Below are 20,554 nucleotides of genomic sequence, written 5' to 3' on the forward strand. Positions count from 1 at the left end.
GGCTCAGCCTCCTTCTGTCTCTGCAGCACATCTTGGCACAGCCTGCTGGTGTTGGCAAGTTTCCCCAGGGTGCAGGAACACCTCACTAATTCCTTAATGAAGAGCGCATAGAAGATGCTGCTCCATAAAAACCTTGGATAATATAATAAAGCTGACTGCTTCTGCAGATACAGGTTCTGCTCCACATAGTCCTGAACTGATGACACCACTTTTGTAAATTTTTGCTAATAGGCATGAAGAAAGCAGACAGACTGGAAGGCGCATGCAATTGCATATGCACACAGAAATGCAAACAAAACACAGGCATTTCTAAGCAACGTGAACCCTAGATCCATGCATATTTATGCTGAAAAGCAAAACCAAACGCAAAAAAAAAAAATAAAGACATCGCTACCTTTTGTTTATTTATCTAATCAACATGAACACAGCTGAGTTTCCAAAACAGTACACATTTAAATGATCCTTCATTCTATGAGTAACTTCACATCACTAAATATTTAAAGCACATTTTTCAATCTAATTTTTCACCATTTCCACCTATCTCCAGGTTTTAAAAGAACACCGTCCTTATGTGCACACACCTCAGAATAAAAATAAACCAAAAATCGAACAAAAACCATACAAAAGGTCCCTTTTATACCTGCATATAGAGTGGGGGAAAAGAAATGAGCTGTTGAAGGGTAAGATTAGTCACCACTGCAAGGATCCCTTATTGCTTGTCCAGTGACACTTCCGCAGTGCACTGACAACAAACAGGAGAAAGGGATAAAGGCCAGATTTTCAATCAGAAGGCAGAGGAGAAACATACTAACCACACATTTTGTTCTTTACTATTCTGAAATACTAGTAAAGGTAATTGTATAGCTAGGTGTACAAAATCACTAAAAGCACTGTTGGACTCAGCAGCACTGTAAACTGCCAAAGTAACATAACCACGGATTGAAAAGCATGTTGATTACTGGGGACTTCAGGTGCTGCTTCACAACAAAGTTGTTTGTGGGTGGGGTTTTAAGTATTTTTTTGTTTTGCTTACAAAAAGTAGTTTTTAGCTCAACTTTTAGTACAATATTACAGAGCACTAGTAACTCAACAGAAAACTATTCTGAAGGTCATCTTTTTGTTAATGAATTTCCATATTTGAAAAGCATTCTGCATTAAATTATAGTTTATTTCAATTTCTTTTAAGCATTAAGTATTTGTTCTTTACTTGTCCCTCCCATTGCATCTATTCTTTGAATACAACCGGTGCATCTCAATTATATATTTTTAAAAAAGTTTTTTTTAAAAAAAGAATACAAAGCTGATGCATGGAACAAGGAATGCGTGACTGTGACACTATGCAACAGAGTTCTGTAATACTAACATTTATTGGCAGTCATACTTGGGCTGTTCATTTATATTCTCAGTTATATCAATAAAATGTTGAGGCTGCATTGCTTCCTAAATTTTGTCATTTATATATGCACACATGAGACAATTACACATACAGAGATTAAACCTTTGCTTTTGTTACACATTCATATTAATTTTTCCAGCAGAAAGTCTGCAGAGATGTGTTCAAGGTAACGCTTACTATAACAAAAGAAATAATTGGCAAAGATGCCTCTAATTCATCAGGAGGTCATATTTCTTACGAGTATCACCTGTTACATATTCATAAAAATATTTGTAAGACCCTGAAATTTTTAAGAACTTGAACATGAACATTTATCATCCACAGCTGAACAACAGAAACTCATTATTTTCCCCCTCGCTTCAAATTTATATCAGCCAGTCAGGAAGAAGAAATCTTGTGACTTAACTTCACATTACTCACCATAACAGCTGGAGAAAAAAAAAATTTCAAATCACAGCTCAAGATACCACTTGTAAAAATTCTTCAGATACAAATAGGATGCAATTTACAGACTCAGGATTAGATCCTTCTTAAGGCAATCACTATCAAAGAAGAGATTAACTGAAGAACTTATTTCGACCACCTGCAGTTTATGTCTAAGGTTAGCAACAAAGTGCTTTGGAGTGTGTATTTATTACAAAGTTCAGCTGCGGAAGGAAATGCATGCAGACCTCAAATCACAGAATCACAGAATCACAGGTTGGAAGGGACCTCAGGGATCATCTAGTCCAACCTTTCTGGGAAGAGCAGAGTCCAAACAAGATGGCCCAGCACCCTGTCCAGACGACTCCTGAAAATGTCCAATGTGGACGAGTCAGCCACTTCCTGGGGGAAATTATTCCAATGGTTGACTGTCCTCAATGGGAAAAATTTTCCTCTCCGAATCCAATTAGAATCTCCCCAAGAGCTACTTGTGTCCATTCTCCCTTGTCCTCTCCATGTGACTCCTTGTAAAAAGGGAGTCTCCATCTTCTTTGTAGCTACCCCTTAAGTACTGGTACATGGTGATGAGATCCCCTCTGAGCCTCCTTTTCTCAAGGCTGAACAAACCCAGTTCTCCCAGCCTATCCTCGTATGGCAGGCTTCCCAGTCCTTGGATCATCTTGGTGGCCCTTGTCTGGACCCCTTCCAGCCTGTCCACATCCTTTTTGTATAGAGGGGACCAGGACTGTACACCGTACTCCAGGTGTGGCCTGACAAGTGCTGGGTAGAGTGGGATAATGACTTCTTTCTCTCTGCTGGCGATGCCCTTTTTGATGCAACCCAGCATCCTGTTGACCTTCCTGGCCACAGCAGCACACTGTTCGCTCATGTTGAGCTTCCTGCCCACCAGCACCCCCAGGTCCCTTTCCACAGATCCAGCCAGGTGGATCCCAGTCTGTGCTGCACTCCTGGATGATGTTTTCCCAGCTGCATGATCTTACACTTGTCCTTGCTGACCTTCATAAGGTTCTTGCTGGCCCACTCCTCCAGCCTACCCAGATCTCCCTGCAGAGCAGCTCTCCCTTCTGGAGTGTCTACTTCCCACTCAACTTGGTGTCATCAGCAAACTTCATCAGGCTACACTTGATGCCGTTATCCAGATCACTTATAAAGATATTGAATAACATTGGGCCCAGTATCGATCCCTGGGGGACTCCACTAGTGACAGGTTGCCAGTTTGAGACAGAGCTATTTACCACCACCCTTTGGGTGCGGCCTGTCAGCCAGTTCCCCACCCACTGCACAGGCCGCTTGTCTAGGCCATAACACATCAATTTCTCCAGGAGGAGGCTGTGGGGGACCGTATCAAAGGCCTTGGAGAAGTCCAGGTAGACAATGTCCACTGCCCCCCCCATGTCAACCAGGCAAGTCACTGTGTCATAGAAGGCCACCAGGCTTGTCAAGCACGATCTGCCTTTAGTGAAGCCATGTTGGCTTTTCCCAATCATGTGCTTCATTTGACTTGTGATGGCCCCCAGGAGGATTCGTTCCATAACTTTCCCAGGGATTGAAGTATGGCTGATGGGTCTATAGTTACCCGGATCCTCCCTTGAGCCCTTCTTGTAGATAGGGGTAACGTTTGCCTTCCTCCAGTCCTCTGGGACATCCCCCGTTCTCCAGGACTTCTCAAAGATTATGCAGAGCGGCCTTGCGATGATGTCAGCAAGCTCTCTCAACACCCTCAGGTGGATGGCGTCAGGGCCCATTGATTAGTGGGAGTCAAGCTCCTGTAGTAATTCATGTTCTAACTCTTCCTTCACTGATGGTGGGTCAGTGTTTGGTTCAATCAGCAATTTTGTTCCCAAAGCCTGGGACCCGACAGTGCTGGTAAAGACAGAGGTGAAGAAGGTGTTGAGGACCTCTGCCTTTTCTGCATCGTTGGTGATTGATTCTCCTTTTCCGTTTAATAGTGGGCCTATGTTTTCCTTCTTTTTTCCTTATGGTTGACATGCGTGAAGAAATCTTTCTTGTTATTTTTCACATCTACAGCCAGTTCCAATTCGAGTTGGGCTTTTGCTTTTCTAACTGTGTCTCTGCACTCTCTGGCAATGCCTTTGTAGTTCTCAGCAGATAATCCTCCACTTCTCCATTTCTGGTATGCTTCCCTTTTGGATTTGAGTAGGCCAGTCAGAAGAACAGGATTCAGTGGCACTGACCCTGCTATTTTTATTCTGCTCAAGGGTTACAAGCTCTTTTTTTTATACCAGACAGGTTGGCCCATGTATTTTGCAATCTAATTCCACAGAAACTTTGCATAAAGACTTTCACTTTGAACATGGTGTTGAGATGAAACATTTCTGCATTCACATAGTCTCCCACTGATGCATAAGGAGATTCTTCTTACGCAAAATCATCATTTTAGAAAAAATCAGCACAATTTCTGTGCTGGAGGTTTTGGAAACCTCATTGCCTTCAACCCCTGACACTGTACCAAGTCAACAATGATCTCCCTCTACCTCACTGTAGTCATTCTGGAAACACACACCAGATGAGGCAAAGAGGGCATCCCTTTCATGATCTGACAGCATTCCAGATTTTATTAATTTTCTTCTTTTTGACAATTGTTGTTCAGAAAAAAATGGGAGTTTTTCTGCATCATGTTTATGATGGAACACATTCACAAACAGGTTCTGTAGCATTTCCTTTAAAATGTCTTAGTCTGGATTCACCTGATGCCTCACAGTTTTGTTTTTGTTTGGTTTTTGTTTGTCTGTTTTTTCCATAGCCTGTTCCTCCCAACCCACAACACTCTGTCCCCAGCTGATGTATGGCTGCTCTGATATTTCATCATCTACATTGCCCCCAAGGAACACAGCTATTCTGGCAGTTCACAAATAGAAATACAGCCTTTGATGTAGCTGGGGTGTTTGATCCAACAGTTGCTTTGAAGATCAAGACCAAAGCCTTAGACGATACTGAAAACTGACTGGGAGCCAGTGGAGCGAACCAAGTGCTGATCTGACACACAAAGAGCTGCCTAAACTATACCAAAATTGGACAACTACACTCCCTACCATCTAACGCTCACCAATAGCCTTCAAATCCAAACACAGAAAGCATCATTTCCACTGAGGGGAGGATATTGCAAGCTAAGAGGGGAAAGGTCACCTTTCAACCACACTTCTAAGACGTCTGCAGTGGTATTTAAAGTTAACCTTCATGAACTGTGACCAAGACATGAGAGCTTTCTTGTTGTCATTTACCTTTTGTCATCTGCACCAACACCGAACATTAATTCTAATAGGTGACATACACACCCATTCCACAATTGGTTTTGCCACCCCTCCAAGGCTTGCTTCTTCTTACAGATAAATAGGAAGTGATACATAAAAGCGTGGGAAAAGCAGCAAAGAGGTGGTTGTTTCAGGACTTTCTGTTCACTTGGTCTGAAGCACACAGATGCATTCTAGCCACACCACAGAAAGGAGATGAGTCGACATGAAAAAGGTCAGCTATTTCAGAAGGAGTGACCAAGTTCCATGCACCTGGCCAGAAAAGCTGGTAACCAAAAATTGGACAAACCTAGGCTGCAGGTTAGTCAGACCAACAAGACATAATCTTTGCGCTAAGATGATCTAAGTGATCTTCAGGCTCTGGAGGAGCTAGTCATAGCTCCTGGTTTTCACACCACTTTAGGGAGTATTGTTCTTGGTTTTCATTAGAAGGGACAGGTAACTCTCAGCTTCATCTTCAGAGTGTTCACCCTTACCAACACTAGCAGTCACACCAAGGTTCAATTTCATCCAGTCATTCATTATTTCTTTTTAAGCAATTTGACATCTTAAGTAATAGAGTTAGCCTAGTTTACCCAGCAGAATCTTGCTTTTACCAGTGGTCTCAAATAATATACATGAAAACACTTAATTTGCTTTCTTGGTATTCCTAAATGCCCCACATTTTATGGTCAGTAAATGGGTAAGCCTGTGTTCCAAACTAGCACACACTGATGCATATATACTGACATTCAAATCTTTGCTGTACAACTATAGCAATGCCACTTATGCTGGAAATGGCTCCTGCCACAAGCACAGTTCAGACACAAAACACAAACCCCAGAAATTTCTCACATTTGCTTCTGCCTTTTTCATACCAGTAAAGCTTCTGTCGTTTGCATAGTAGTAAGTATATGTTTTATCTGTAGACTTGATCACTGCAAAGTACTTATAGACCACACCAGAACTAACAGCAACATAATGAATGCATATAGAGAAAGATAATATAATTTAGTAAATTTACAAACTCATCTACCTCAAAATGAAATGCTGAGAACTTCTAAATCTACTAAAAAATATATTTTTAAAATGTATTTGCTCTTATCTGCATTTGAATTATATCATGGGTACATCTCACAACTAGATCTTATGCTTCTCATTTTTTTATTTGTTCTTATAAGATGCATATGGAATATTTATTGTAAAGACAAGATTTTTCAAGTTGTTACTAGCTACAATTATTAATGTGATTTTAACAAAAGGGCAGATTAATATAATTCTGGTAGGAAAGGTCAGGATCAAACAGCTATACTGTTAACTTAAATATAATTCATGTTACAGGCATGAAAATACAACTTAAAAGATGGGTAGGACCAGAAGCAAAATGTATACAGGAATATATTTTGACAAACAGAAGAGTTCAGCCCACTACATCTATTCCTGATTTTAGAGATTGCTTGTACACAGATTTCACAGGAGTGCAAGCTAATAGTTCCAGTGTGATGAAATACAGGCATAAGCACACAGTTGTTTTATTTGCCATAAAAGATCAAACCTAGAATTTTTAGTACCATAAACAAAGTCTCTGGCATTTTATTTAACAGAGTAGTAGCTTCATCTCTGGCAAAGTGTAAAGGTCCCCATGGCTGCTGTGCCAGCAGCTAGACAGAGATGCTACCATGCACACTAAATCCCTGTCTGAACAAAATTGATTCAAAGGAGGTTGTGGAGTCTCCTTCCCTGGAGACATCCAAAACCCGCCTGGACATGGTCCTGTGCCCCCTGCTCTAGGTGTCCCTGCTGAAGCAGGAGGGTTGGACAAGATGATCTCCAGTGGTCCCTTCCAACCCCTGCCATTCTGTGATTCTGTGATTTAATAATGCAGAGGCTTCAAACCAGAAAAGTCTAAAACATTTTTATTTTGAAATCTTCCTATTGCTAGGTTTCCAGGTATCATTTTGCTTGCAAGTGAGCAAGTAGTACAGGGGAAAAAAATAAAAGGGTGTGTGTTTATTTGCTATGCCTTATAAAAAATATAGTAAAAAGGTCTGGGAGAATTAAACATGGCAGCAGACATGTCCAAAACTCTACGTTCCAACACATCGGTGTTCTCCAGGGAACCTCAGCATATGTCCACAGAGACGGTGCCTACACAAGAGAACTTTCTCTGTATCACTTTCTGGCACTTTCGAACAAGCCTGAAGAAACTGCATCCTTTGCTGTGTGACACAACAGAGATGTCCTATTGCCACCACTACTCACACTGGAGACTGGGAGCAAAGACCTCTATTTCCTTACTGATGTGTATTTTTCAAGAATGAACAGATCAACAGCAGCACTGACATGAAATAATCGGAATGGAAACCTCATAAGTCATGTAAGTCTGTAAACTGGTTAGTTCTGCTCTTTTTCTTGAAACAACTCATTTGCATTCAGTACAGGAGAAACAGCACCATTGGCATTAAGCGCTTGTCCTATGACAAGGCTTTCACGTTTTCACTGTATTGCTTAAGTCATGTACTCTGCTTGTACAAAATACATGTGTAAAACAGCACATTTACAGGGAGAAAAATAGGAATAAAACTAATTTCTCACAGTGAAAGTTTTTTTAACTGTTACTGGTGCTTCTACATAAAGAAGTGAGGAAAAGAAACTCAGAAGTAGCACTGCTGCTCACGGCACTGACTCAACTGCTTGCTGTGAGAATAAAACCTTGTCTGTCTTCATTTAGGATCGTTTTATCAGCAGCGATACATTCACATTTTTTTAAATGTGCAAAGAAGTAACCAGTAAATCAGAAAGCGCCTGACTGATGCTGCACACTTGCAGAGTCATTTATTATTAATTTTTAAAATTGTTGTTGAATCCACCTTCCCAAGAAATTAATCCCTTTTTACAAAATTTTGCAAAGGACAACTCCTGGCCCAAAGCACGCAAGGGTTAAGCAGAAGACACGAGAGAACAGATGAATACAGCCTGATGGAGGACAAGGCTGCCTGGGGAAGATTATGAGCAATGGGCATGACACAGCAGGAGACCTGCCCGCTCCTATTTCCACAGGCATTGCTGCAAAGGGGATCCTGGATAAAAAAACTGAAAAAGCTTCTAAGGTAGACTGGCAGCCATCCACCAGCACCTTTTGTTAAGTGTGAGGACAAACTGAGGCCAAAAATAATATCACAGTGGTATTTGAAAAATAAGGAAGCGGGCAGTAACAAGTGACAACTAATCTCTTGATAACAATTGATACATGAGAGGCCATGAAGGGTGCTGAAAGTTAAGAGCCTGTGGAGACACATGAAGAAAGGTAACTTAGCAGCAGCATTTTGAATAGATACTAATGGAGCAAAATGGCATTCATAAAGGAAGGCAGAGAAGACACTGCAGAAGTCAAGACATAAAATCGTAATATCCCTTGATAACAATTTTATCTCCGTGAACGAATAGGAAAAGCATGTCTTAGAAATGCAAAGTAGGAAGAACAAGAAAGATGTATATGAGGCAAGATCTTTTAGACCAACTAATTGAAAGAAACACATTTTTTCAGGTCTAAATAACATAAAGCAACTGCAAAGGAGAAAAAGAAAAAGGAATAATTGCTGAGAGTGTTACTCATGGAACTGAGATAAAACGTACATCATATGTGCAGGAGGGCTGGGGAACGTTAGTACAGGGAGAAGCTACAGGAGGGTTCTCTTCAGAAAAGAGCATGTAATTTGTCATCTGTGGAAAATGAAGGGACAAAACGAGGATTAAGAAGGATTTAGATAAGCACCAGAAAGTGACCATGGCAATACTAAGGTACAGGCTAAAGTGAGAGATAGTGGTGATACTCAGAAGTACCATGAGAGAAGGTAGCAAAGAAGGTTGAACTTTTTTCTTGAGAATTGCCTAATCCATGAAACATCAGCTAAGATTTTAATTCGGACAGAAAGGTAGAGCTGGAGTAGAGAGACTGAGATAGGACTCATTAGTATAGACATGAATTTGTATTCATGGACAGGATTTGTCCACGGATAAGAGGAGTAAAAAAGCAAAAGGCAGAGCTTGCAAAACATTGTCACACAAGGAGACTGAAGACTATAAGATTCCTGAAATTATGAAGGAGGAACTACTAGAGAAGACAGACACCAGGACAGAGAGTGGTCATGTCTGCAAACCGCCTAAAGACTGGAACTGACACAGAAAGGGCAACTGAAAAATCAACAAGTGAGAGGAAGGCTGATTGCCATCAGGACTCCCAGAGAAGAGGAGTTGTGTAAAAGGGAAATCAGAGAGCAGTTGCTAAAGAACAGGGTGGATGATGTCTATTGAGTAGAACTGAAACATGCTACATGCCTATTCAAATGATCAGAAGGGCATAAAGTAATGTGGCAGCTTGAAAAGCATGAAAGGCCATTGTGGAAGTGGGAATCAAAGATGAACAGGGAAGAACCATAAGGCAAAGGTCAGAGGGCCAAAGAGAGGAACTCTAGAGAGAAGACCTGATGGAGGTGACAACAGTGATGGCAAAGGGAACCATGGTGGAGAAAAGAGCTGACTGAAGCTATTTAAAAAATGGAAAAGTAGGAAAGGGGAAGAGTAAGAAGGCATGAGAACAGCACTGGAGCTGATTGAGAAGGATTTAGAAAACCAGGGAAGAGGGAGAAGGGCTAGCAGCAGGTATAGAGGAATTAAATCAATAACAGCCAACAGAACTAGGGAATGTGTGGCTAAAGACCCGAAGGCACCTCTTCAACTGGCAATTGACAAAGCCTTGAATGTTTTGCCAAAGAATGCAGAAGGTGTTATGAGTTTATATGGGCTTAAAAAGTAGGTAGGTAGGTAGGTAACAGTAACAAAAAATCTATCAAGGGATAGTAAGTACAGGAGTGCTGTGCCTTTGCCCCTGAAAGTCCCTGAGCTGCAGATTTCTTCAGCCAGGGAATGTAACAAGATCACAGTTCGAAAATTACTCTGCAGGTACAACTGCAGATTTTTCTGCTAACCAACTAGGAAGAACTGCCAGATCTGACAGGGAGAAGGGAAGAAGGACGCCCTCATTTCAATATGTAGCCATTTATGGAAGCAATTTTTTTTCCACAGCTATACTGTTTTCTATCAGGTTTTTAGGGCGACTTGTACAAATACGACAGTTTATTAAATGGATCTGGTGAAGAAGACTATCCATTCTCAGCACAGAAACAAAATGTTTGAAACAATGCAGTGAGGGCAAAACTGAAAGTTGAGACAACTTTCCATCAAAGGCCTAACCCTGTGCCTAATTATATTCATTAAATGTATCAGTGGTGATCATATGCAATGGCTCATTGAGGAACCCACACTACACTACTTCACACAGTCTTTGGGTTTTGCACTGCTGCCAAAATGTTTTACCCTATTTCCAGTGACTGAGTAACAACTTTTGGTTTTAGTAATTGAAATACAAGTGCTATACAAATATTAAGAGTAGAAGATCTGGCACTCATCTGTAGCTGTAATTAGCGGATTATAGATTTCTAATTGACTTCTCACTACTCCCTGAAAGTCCGTACTTGCAGCAAATCAGTATCAAACATGCTGTAAGCACTGAAGGCATCTTTACAAATTTTAACCTAGGAAATTTTAACCTAAGAAACTGCAATTTCCAGCAAACTGCAATTTCTAAGGACATATTATACCTTACAGTTGTTCAATCGCTTGCCTGTTCATTTCATCAACATCTGAAAAATCTTTATACTGCCTAAATAATGTATTATATCCATAACAACAGGATACAGTACACTGTATGATTGATTACCTTGGCATTTAGCCCTTGTGGGAATAGCTTTTGTGAAACATGGCTCTATTGGACTCCCAGAAAATTACATTTTGGTAAAACTGTTTGAATGATCAAACTTCAGTATGGCTAGACATAACATTATTAACATTGCACTGGCAGGTACAAACTTGAACTTTTCAGACTGTACCAAAACAATGCTATTTTATACTTGTTTCTCAAGGAATCTGAGACAGAAATTCAGGGTAGATCAATTTAAATCAGTGCTTTCAATCACTAATTATAATGCTGATTAAAATCAGCAAACTTTTAATTCATACAGTGGTTTACACAAGTAACCATTGCTACATTTGTTTTTATTTCAGTATTCTGAAGTGCAGTTGTTTTACACGGGACTTTACACAAAATTTGGTACTATTTTATGCTAATTATTTAAAGAACCAATTTTTCATTTTCCATTTTCCTTTTCCATAATGATGTTAGCAAATGATAAAAGAGCCATCACTTATTTGCCAAGTGATTACTATTTATTTTTTAATCATGGTTAGTGTCAGATTGACTCTTATTCCATCTGAAATTGAAACAGATTGCAACCAGACTTTTATTTTCTAAAATACATACCTTATGCATATTATTTGAAAGGTACTAATTAATAGTGTAAGTAGAACTATCTTAAATACAGCAGATACATGGAAGAAAAAAAATAAGTTCATCGAAGCGGGTGCTGTATTGTAAATTTAACATTTATGAAGGTATACATTCTCTGTTGCTAACAAAATTTACTACTTCTGAGCATCCTTTCTTATGAGATTTTGGTATGGCTAACAGCCTCAAACCTAATTTATATTCACGGACTGAAAGAGGACAGTAAGAATAAACAAATATATCCAGTTCCTCAAATCTTAATATGTTTTTCAGCCTTTAACTGCACACTGAATTGAAGTTATCCAATATAGCTAAATGAAGAAAATATTATTTCAGAACCAGGAAAGGATACAAGCTGTTATGAAAACACAGTTAACTTTCCCAGTTAATGATTGTTCTCTAAATCCCATCACTATCTGAAACTTTATCAACAACATTATTTCCTGAATTGTTTATTTTTAGGTTATTCTAGTAAATTTTTTTCATAGATTATTACTTAATACCTACATTTCACCTACAATTTTTAAGTTCTCAAAAAGAACATATAAAATATGTATTTAAATAACTGGTTTGGTCTTTTTACTGAGCTGTTAGTTTTTAGCTATCATGTTCTTAATGATTATAAGACTGTTCCTCCCCATTTCCCCAAATACTTGCAACATACATACAAAATATCAAGGAAAGGGAGAACAAGAAGGATAAATGTTAATCTAATTGATTTAAAAATAAATCAAAGCATGCTTAGAAAACTGTCAGGAAAAGTAATTTTAGCCTAACTTTACTGCTCATTATGAACTTCAGTGCAAACAGCTCATTTGCTCTGATGACTTTTTGGCATTATACAATCTGCTTGCAATTATGATTTGCCATACATTAGTAAATACTGGAAACAGAAATAGCAAACTGAAAACTGGATCTACTGGCCTGGGTGTAGACATATTGCCAGTTCTCATTAATTCGTTGGCCATGACCAATATAAAGACATAGACTTTTATTTTCTTAATAGACCTCCACTGGCAACAGAATTTAGTACAACTCCAGGACACGCTTTCTTTATAGGTCACATTGATGGAAAGCACTATCTCCACTGCAAACAAAAATAAATACACCAAATAAAACATAAGCATGACACTATGTAATATTCATGAGTTCATACAGTGTTATTCTGTAAAGTTTAGGTTCTTACTCTGCATTATATCATCATCCTCCAGAACCTTTGCTTGCTTTTAATTAATAAAATTCATTCTGAGTTTCAGATTTGCTGTAAGAAGCTCAAAGACATGACCTAGCTGAACTGCTGTAACAATAACTTCTTGAGACTGACAGCAACTGGTTAATCTCACTCCACTGATAATTTCAATACCCACAGACAAATACTGTTAAGTGCTCTGTAACAGAGGGAAAAAAAAACATGAACGGCCATGTTCCAAAAATCCAAAACCTCTCTCTTTCACCTTCTTAGCTGGGACATATCCAACCCTGACACAGAAGCCTGCCTCTCTGACACACTGCAGTGCAGCCGTGTTAACAGAAAATATAAAAGACTTCCAGAAAAACAGGGCTGGTGACCACTGACTCCATCCACCTCCCCAGTGAATAAGGTACAATTCCATCATTCCCACCTTTGGTTTTGAAGCCTTCAGTAATGAGGAACCCACAGTCTCCTCACAAAATTATTCCAGTATTTTGATAATCTCACCACTGGAATGTATTGCTAGAGTCTATGCTGAGTTTCCCTGTTGGAAACCTGCTACTTTTTGCACCAGTCTGAGAACAGATTGCTCATTTACTGTTCTAGTATTTGACCTATTTCCTCAATTTCTCTCCTCTAGATCACATCAACTAACATAGGAGCTCACCAGCCTGGATACAGGTTTGAAGAACACTTTTTTGGCCGGCTGAAAACTGAGATGCAGAGCTGTTGCTTATCCTGCTCAAGGACAAAAAGACTGTGCAAGCCTACTTTCTGAATATATCATCAGTTCAGAAAACAAACACATCTCCCAGCTGCTTTGGCTTCCAACCAGCAGACAAAGTTAGGCTGATCAGTTTGACAAGTGCTCATGTTCTCATGTGGAAAGAGAAATGTTGCAAGTGGGGAAGGGGAAAGAAGCAGAGTGTCCCAGCAGAGTGTGGGAGAGAACTGCTGCTGAGCAGTGCCCCCAGGCAGGGGGCCATCAGAGGTCCTCGTCAGCTGCCTGCTTCAGCTGGGCTCCCCTGCTTGAGGCAGCACTGTCCACCCCCTCCAGTCTTCATGGAGCACTGAGAGCTCTGACAAAGCATAAAATATATAAAACAAATATTGGAGGAAGATCCATGTTATCTGTGTTCATATTGAACAAATTTAAATCATACAGTTACATTGTTAACAAAACCTTCACAGTGAGTTTGGTTTCTGTGACATACGCTTGAATGTGAAAACTGCGAGCAGCCCTAGGATCCAGGCTACCACAAGGCTCTGGTGGTGTTGGCTACACCCCAGGACTGGAACACCAAACTCTCAGGCCTCAATGTGCTAAGCTATGCAGCCCCAGCAAGCTACTGAAGAAACCCTTTACTGCACCTCTGAGGTCCCTGTGGGATTCCAACAATAATCCATCCAATGCATCAGACTGTAGGACAACACTTCAACCTATAATTTCTATTTTTGACAAAAATCGCCACTTCAGAAAAACAAATAAAACCAACCAAACTCTGATTGGTGTATTTTACCACTGGCAGAAAAAAAGAAAAGTGTAAAAACCTTTCCTAAACTGCTGAAGGGACATACAGGGTTTCCAGTGGCTGTATCAGTACCTCCTAGAAACTCCTCCTCAAGAATTACTTGGGTCTGAGAACCTAAAAAGCCACATGAAGGATCAATTAACAGTCACTAATGTTTACCTGGGGGTGCTGGTGGACAGGAAGCTCAACATGAGCGAACAGTGTGCTGCTGCGGCCAGGAAGGTCAACAGGATGCTGGGTTGCATCAAAAAGGGCATCGCCAGCAGAGAGAAAGAAGTCATTATCCCGCTCTACCCAGCACTTGTCAGGCCACACCTGGAGTACGGTGTACAGTCCTGGTCCCCTCTATACAAAAAGGATGTGGACAGGCTGGAAGGGGTCCAGACAAGGGCCACCAAGATGATCCAAGGACTGGGAAGCCTGCCATACCAGGATAGGCTGGGAGAACTGGGTTTGTTCAGCCTTGAGAAAAGGAGGCTCAGAGGGGATCTCATCACCATGTACCAGTACTTAAGGGGTAGCTACAAAGAAGATGGAGACTCCCTTTTTACAAGGAGTCACATGGAGAGGACAAGGGGGAATGGACACAAGTAGCTCTTGGGGAGATTCTAATTGGATTCGGAGAGGAAAATTTTTCACACTGAGGACAGTCAACCGTTGGAATAATTTCCCCCAGGAAGTGGCTGACTCGTCCACATTGGACATTTTCAAGAGTTGGCTGGAGAGGGTGCTGGGCCATCTTGTTTAGACTCTGCTCTTCCCAGAAAGGTTGGACTAAATGATCCCTGAGGTCCCTTCCAACCTGTGATTCTGCGATTCTGTGAATATTGACAAAAATCCCAAAACACCAACCATAACACATACCATAGATAATTATTATATTCAGTTGCTACTTTCTCCACTACCAGTCATGCAATGACTTAAGATTTACATAAATCATCAATTCTTGACCTAATACTTAAAATAATAGATGAAAACCAATCTTTTTGTTGTTCTTGGTGCTTAGAAACCTTTCTCGTTTGTTATGTTGAACAAAAACAAAGAAACAAAAAGAACTGTGATTTTGAAACAACGTTAAACATTATTATACTTTTAGAGACACAGCAGTATTTCTCTATCTGAGAAATGGTGGACCCTAAGTACCTTGTCCTCTTTATTTAAGTCACATATCTTTGCAGGTGGGATACTTTATCTTGAAAATAATATTTTTGCTTTCTTCAGGACTGCTATTCTTTGCAACAGACAAGTTTACGATTTCAGTCTTAAGGAGGGACTAAAACGATAGAGAGAAGATTAGAAAGGCAAAAACCCAGCTAGAACTCAACCTGGCCACTGTTGCCAGGGATAACAAAAAATGTTTTTACAAATACATTAACAACAAAAAGAGAATCAAAGAGAATCAAAGAGAATCTCCATCCTTTATTGGACATGGAGGGGAACATCACCACCAAGGATGAGGAGAGGGCTGACATACTTAATGCCTTCTTTGACTCAGTCTTTAATAGTCAGACCAGTTATCCCCAGGATATTCAGCCCCAATTTGGAAGACAACGACAAGCAGAATTAAGCCCCCATAATCCAAGGGGAAATGATTACAAGCCTGCTATACCACCTAGACAGACACAAGTCTATGGGGCTGGATGGGATCCACCCAAGGGTACCAAAGGAGACGGTGGAGATGATCACCAAGCCCCTCTCCATCTTTTATCAGCAGTCCTGGCTAACTGAGGAGGTCCCAGTTGACTGGAAGTTAGCAAATGTGATGCCTGTTTACAAGAAGGGCTGGAAAGAGGATCCAGGCAACTACACGCCTGTCAGTCTGATCTCAGTACCAGGGAAGATTATGGAGTGTTTCATGTTGAGTGCACTCACCAGGTGTGTGCAGGACAACCAGGGGATCAGGCCCAGCCAGTATGGCTTCATGAAAGGCAGGTCCTGCCGAATCAACCTCATCAACTTCTATGACAAGGTGACCTGCCTAGTGGATGAGGGAAACGCTGTGGATGTTTTCTACCTGGACTTTAGTAAAGCCTTTGACATGGTTTCCCAAGGCATCCTCCTGGAGAAACTGGCTGCTCATGGATTAGACGGGCACATTCTTCACTGGGTAAAAAACAGGCTGGATGGCTGAGCCCAGAGAATGGTGGTGAATGGAGATAAATCCAGTTGGTGGCCAGTTGTGAGTGGTGTTCCCAGGGCTCAGTGTTGGGGCCAGTCTTGTTTAATATCTTTATCAACCATATGGATGAGGGGATTGAGTGCACCCTTAATAAGTTTGCAGACAACACCAAGTTGGGTGGGAGTGTTGATCTGCTCAAGGGTAGGAAGGCTCTGCAGGGGGATCTGGACAGGCTGGATCGATGGGCTGAGGCCAACTGTATGAGGTTCAAAAAGGCCAAGTGCAGGGTCCTGCACTTGGGTCACAACAACCCCATGCAATGCTACAGGCTTGGGGAGGAGCGGCTGGAGAGCTGCCCAGTGGAGAAGGATCTGGGGGTATTGGTTGACAGCTGGTTGAACATGAGCCAGCAGTGCGCCCGGGCAGCCAAGAAGGCCAACAGCATCCTGGCTGGTATCAGGAATAGAGTGGCCAGCAGGAGCAGGGAGGTGATCGTCCCCCTGTACTCGGCACTGGTGAGGCTACACCTTGAAAATTGTGTTCAGTTCTGGCCCCTTGCTACAAGAAAGACATTGAGCTGCTGGAGCATGTCCAAAGAAGGGCAATGAAACTGGTGAAGGGTCAGGAGCACAAGTCTTCTGAGGAGTGGCTGAGGGAACTGTGCTTGTTTGGTCTGGAGAAAAGGAGGCTGAGGGGAGACCTTATTGTGCTCTACAGCTACCTGAAAGGATGTCGGTCTCTTCGCTCAAGTAGCAAGCGATAGGATGAGAGGAAATGCCCTGAAGATACAATGGAGGACTTTTAGATTAGGTATTAGGGAAAATTTCTTCACTGAAAGAGTTGTCAAGGATGGGAACAGGCTGCCCAGGGAAGTGGTTTAGTCACCATCCCTGGAGGTGTTCAAAAAACATGTAGACATGGTACTTCATGACATGGTTTAGGAGGCGTCGTGGTGTTGGTTTGACAGTCGGACTTAATGATCTTAGAGTTCTTTTCCAACTTTAGTGCTTCTATGATTTCTGCCACAGTAGAGCCACCTGATTGTAAAATTCAGTTGTGATTATGAAGTATAAGAACATTCTAAGTTCCTCCAGTTTCACAAAATTTTGAGGATAAAATGTAATGACCTATTGAAAATAAATAAATAAATAGTTATATCACATTCTACTTGGCATACATTATTAGCACAGAGAACATTTGCTAGAGGTACTGTTAAGTGAAAATCCTTGTTACATTATGCATGACTTCCCAAAGCACTGAGTATATAATATCCATCATGAAATTCAGTATAACTAAGTTTAGAAAAAGGTACATTCAAGACCTGTGATCAGCATTCTGACATCTCCAGTTATGAGTTTTAATTAAACTTGCTTTTGTATTATGTCTATTTTTATTAAATAGGCACTGAATAATGTTTCATACATTATGCATAACTAAAAAGAGATTAAAAAGTTATTTGTAAATGCCTTTTCTTAAAGGGACTTCGTAATTCAAGTCAGTGTTCCATAACTCTTCTTCAGAGTTGCGATGAAGAGGCATCACCACTGAAGATAATCTACCTCTTGGAAGGCTTCAGCAACCTCGTTGGCAATCCATTTCAACACGCCAGATACTACTTCCTGTGACAACAGGCTGATAAATGAGATAGTTGGATGATACAGGGCATGGATTACTTTTTTGTCAGGAAGTAAATTATGAAAAAATAACAACAAAGAGATTCTTCATAATCTCTGATGCATCAGACTAACCCTCGGATTCCACAATTCCTGCCCTTTGGTACTGAGGATCTCTCACCACTAAGCAGATGAGGTCTCCCTCTCTGTATTTTTCCATGTGATACATCACATTTAAAGAATCTTCATAACTCCCTACTGTCACAAATAAGAAACACAAAGATGCACCTAGAAGTCCTAACTGCCCTAAACGTCTCCTTTCTCTTGGAAGCTGCACCTCCCAGAGCAGAGACGGCAGAACTGCATGGCAGCAGCCCTGTAAACGATCAGTTTACTGCCGTGTGTATGAAAGCCACGTGACCTTGATTCTGGATTGTGCCATAGGTTGTGGGGTAATCCACAGCTGGTTCAGGTTCATCTCAGCCACTTCTACTGTGGAAGCAGAAACTGCCAAGAGAAACGTGGTTCCCCTCCAGTTGCAAGCAAGACAAACCCTTTCAGCAGGCTAATCCCACTCATATTCCCAGATCTTCCCCACTGCATTTTTTCTGACAAGCAGTTCACCTTGTAGTTATGGAGTCCTATCACCTAACTCATGAATACTACATGGACGAATACCATGCAGTTCTAACTGAGTGTTACACACTGTGTCAGCTTGTACACAGTCACACGTTAGAAGTGCTTATATCTTTGGTAGATAGGAGAATGCCTGTTAAACCCAGGATCTCAGCCTTGTGAGCATGAAGGACTGCTCACGCAACAAAAAACAAGCAAAGTTATCAATTGTTGTTCCTCTAAATATTCCACTCACAAAATGAACAGTTTCAAATGAGTCTCAAGCAAGAAATGAAACTAGAATAACTAGCACACCAAATTACCAAAACGACTTATCAAACAACAAGGGAAGGCCTGCTCAAAGGAATTAGTATTTTGAGCTTCAGGAAACGTACGAAAATGGTATACTGGCGCTGTGACACAAAAGAGGGGTGGTTCTGCGGTTGCCTTTTTTTTTTTTTTAACAATGCTTTTCTTCAACAGTTACTCTTTCTACACTTCCAAAGAAGTAGTTTTTATTAATACAGCATCTTACTATAGCATTCACCTTTTGACCTGGATAAATACAATTTCACAACAGTCCAAACAGAAATTCCTTGGAATCAGCATGTTTATATTTACAAATTCTACATAACTTCCTCCTTGATACCAATCAAATGCACAAACATAGATTTACTGGCTAACTAGTATTAAGTAGAAGCTGAAAATAACTCTCTCTTGGAAAAATGGCTTTTTTTCTGAAAGACCAAAAAGCTATGTGCCTGCTGTAGAGAAACTTACTTAGTATCCAAGAGAAGAAACTAGCAACTTCTGAATTATCTGAGCACCTTCTGACTTAGCTGAGCAACTTCACTCTGTTTCCTGAGAATCGGAAAGCTAGAATGCAGCACCTCCTAATGTTTCGGTACTAATTCATCACTGATTGTGTTTTAAACCGCCTTTTTTTAACCTCTGAATTAATCTGTACTACCAGAAAATTCTGATTTTACACATGTATTTCCTCTTGCTTTTCAGACCAGTAGGTAGCCAGAGGTTGGGCATGGCCATGTACTGGTACGAAGAATTACCAACGCTTTTTGTGTGTATTGAGTTGTGCAAACAAGCATCTTGCACATATGAAGTCATAGACAAATATACAGCCCTTGTAATAAGTTTCTGATAAGTAAAGATTTTGTGCAGAAAATAACATGAAAGATGAGTCTTCTAATAATATTTCTTGACTACGCATTCTATAATGAACAGATTGTGTCCACATCCTTTCAAGATGTGTGCGGATATACTAAGAACTACCATCAAAAACTCTGCATAAGAAGAAATTCAAATATTGGAAAGCTATTTTGATTTATGCTTCATTGTTAAAATGCTGTTACATTCATTTTATCACATACATGCAGTATACTGCATTTTTAAGATCAATTAATTACATTTTGAAAATGTGAAACACCTAGAATTTCAATCTAGAATTTTCCTGGAAAGGATTCTGGACAACCATTTTGTCAAATTTGTTCTTAACTTTATTCTCCTATTCCTCCCCACCTTTTCAATCTATTCAGTGCTTTTGATATAGCTTCCATAATGCACGCTGCAGTCACTTTCATTTTGTTAAAGAACACTTATTTGGAAATGAAGATGCACCAAATTATATTCCATAGCATTTGGAAAGAACGGGAAGTGAACAACAACAGACTTCTTGCAAGCTAAATAGAGCCACTGACTGCAAGACATACAAGGACTACTGTGGCAAAATGTTCTTGCTGCTGCTCCACTGACATCTCTGAATTTGAAAAAATGTGGCTCATTAAGGTGAGGCAGAATAAAGACAAAACTGAAATGGAGATTTTCCAAAGTACTCCACTTGCAGGTACATTATTTATGAATTTTATTTTCCTTCCAATACAGGTACAATGGCAAGAACCCATGTATTGCCTATGCTGTAATAAGTCTGATGTGGTTTATACACAAAATCATTAAAGTTGGAAAAGAACTCTA

General features: G+C 40.4%; 1 protein-coding gene across 1 annotated transcript in view; it reads right to left on the reverse strand.

Moving 5' to 3' along the window:
* DDX10 (DEAD-box helicase 10) overlaps positions 1 to 20,554 on the reverse strand; it is a 199,245-nt gene that overhangs the window by 13,114 nt on the left and 165,577 nt on the right. The window lies entirely within an intron of this gene.

This window comes from Phalacrocorax carbo, chromosome 1 (assembly GCF_963921805.1).
Source record: "Phalacrocorax carbo chromosome 1, bPhaCar2.1, whole genome shotgun sequence".
Classification (NCBI taxonomy): Eukaryota; Metazoa; Chordata; class Aves; order Suliformes; family Phalacrocoracidae; genus Phalacrocorax; species Phalacrocorax carbo.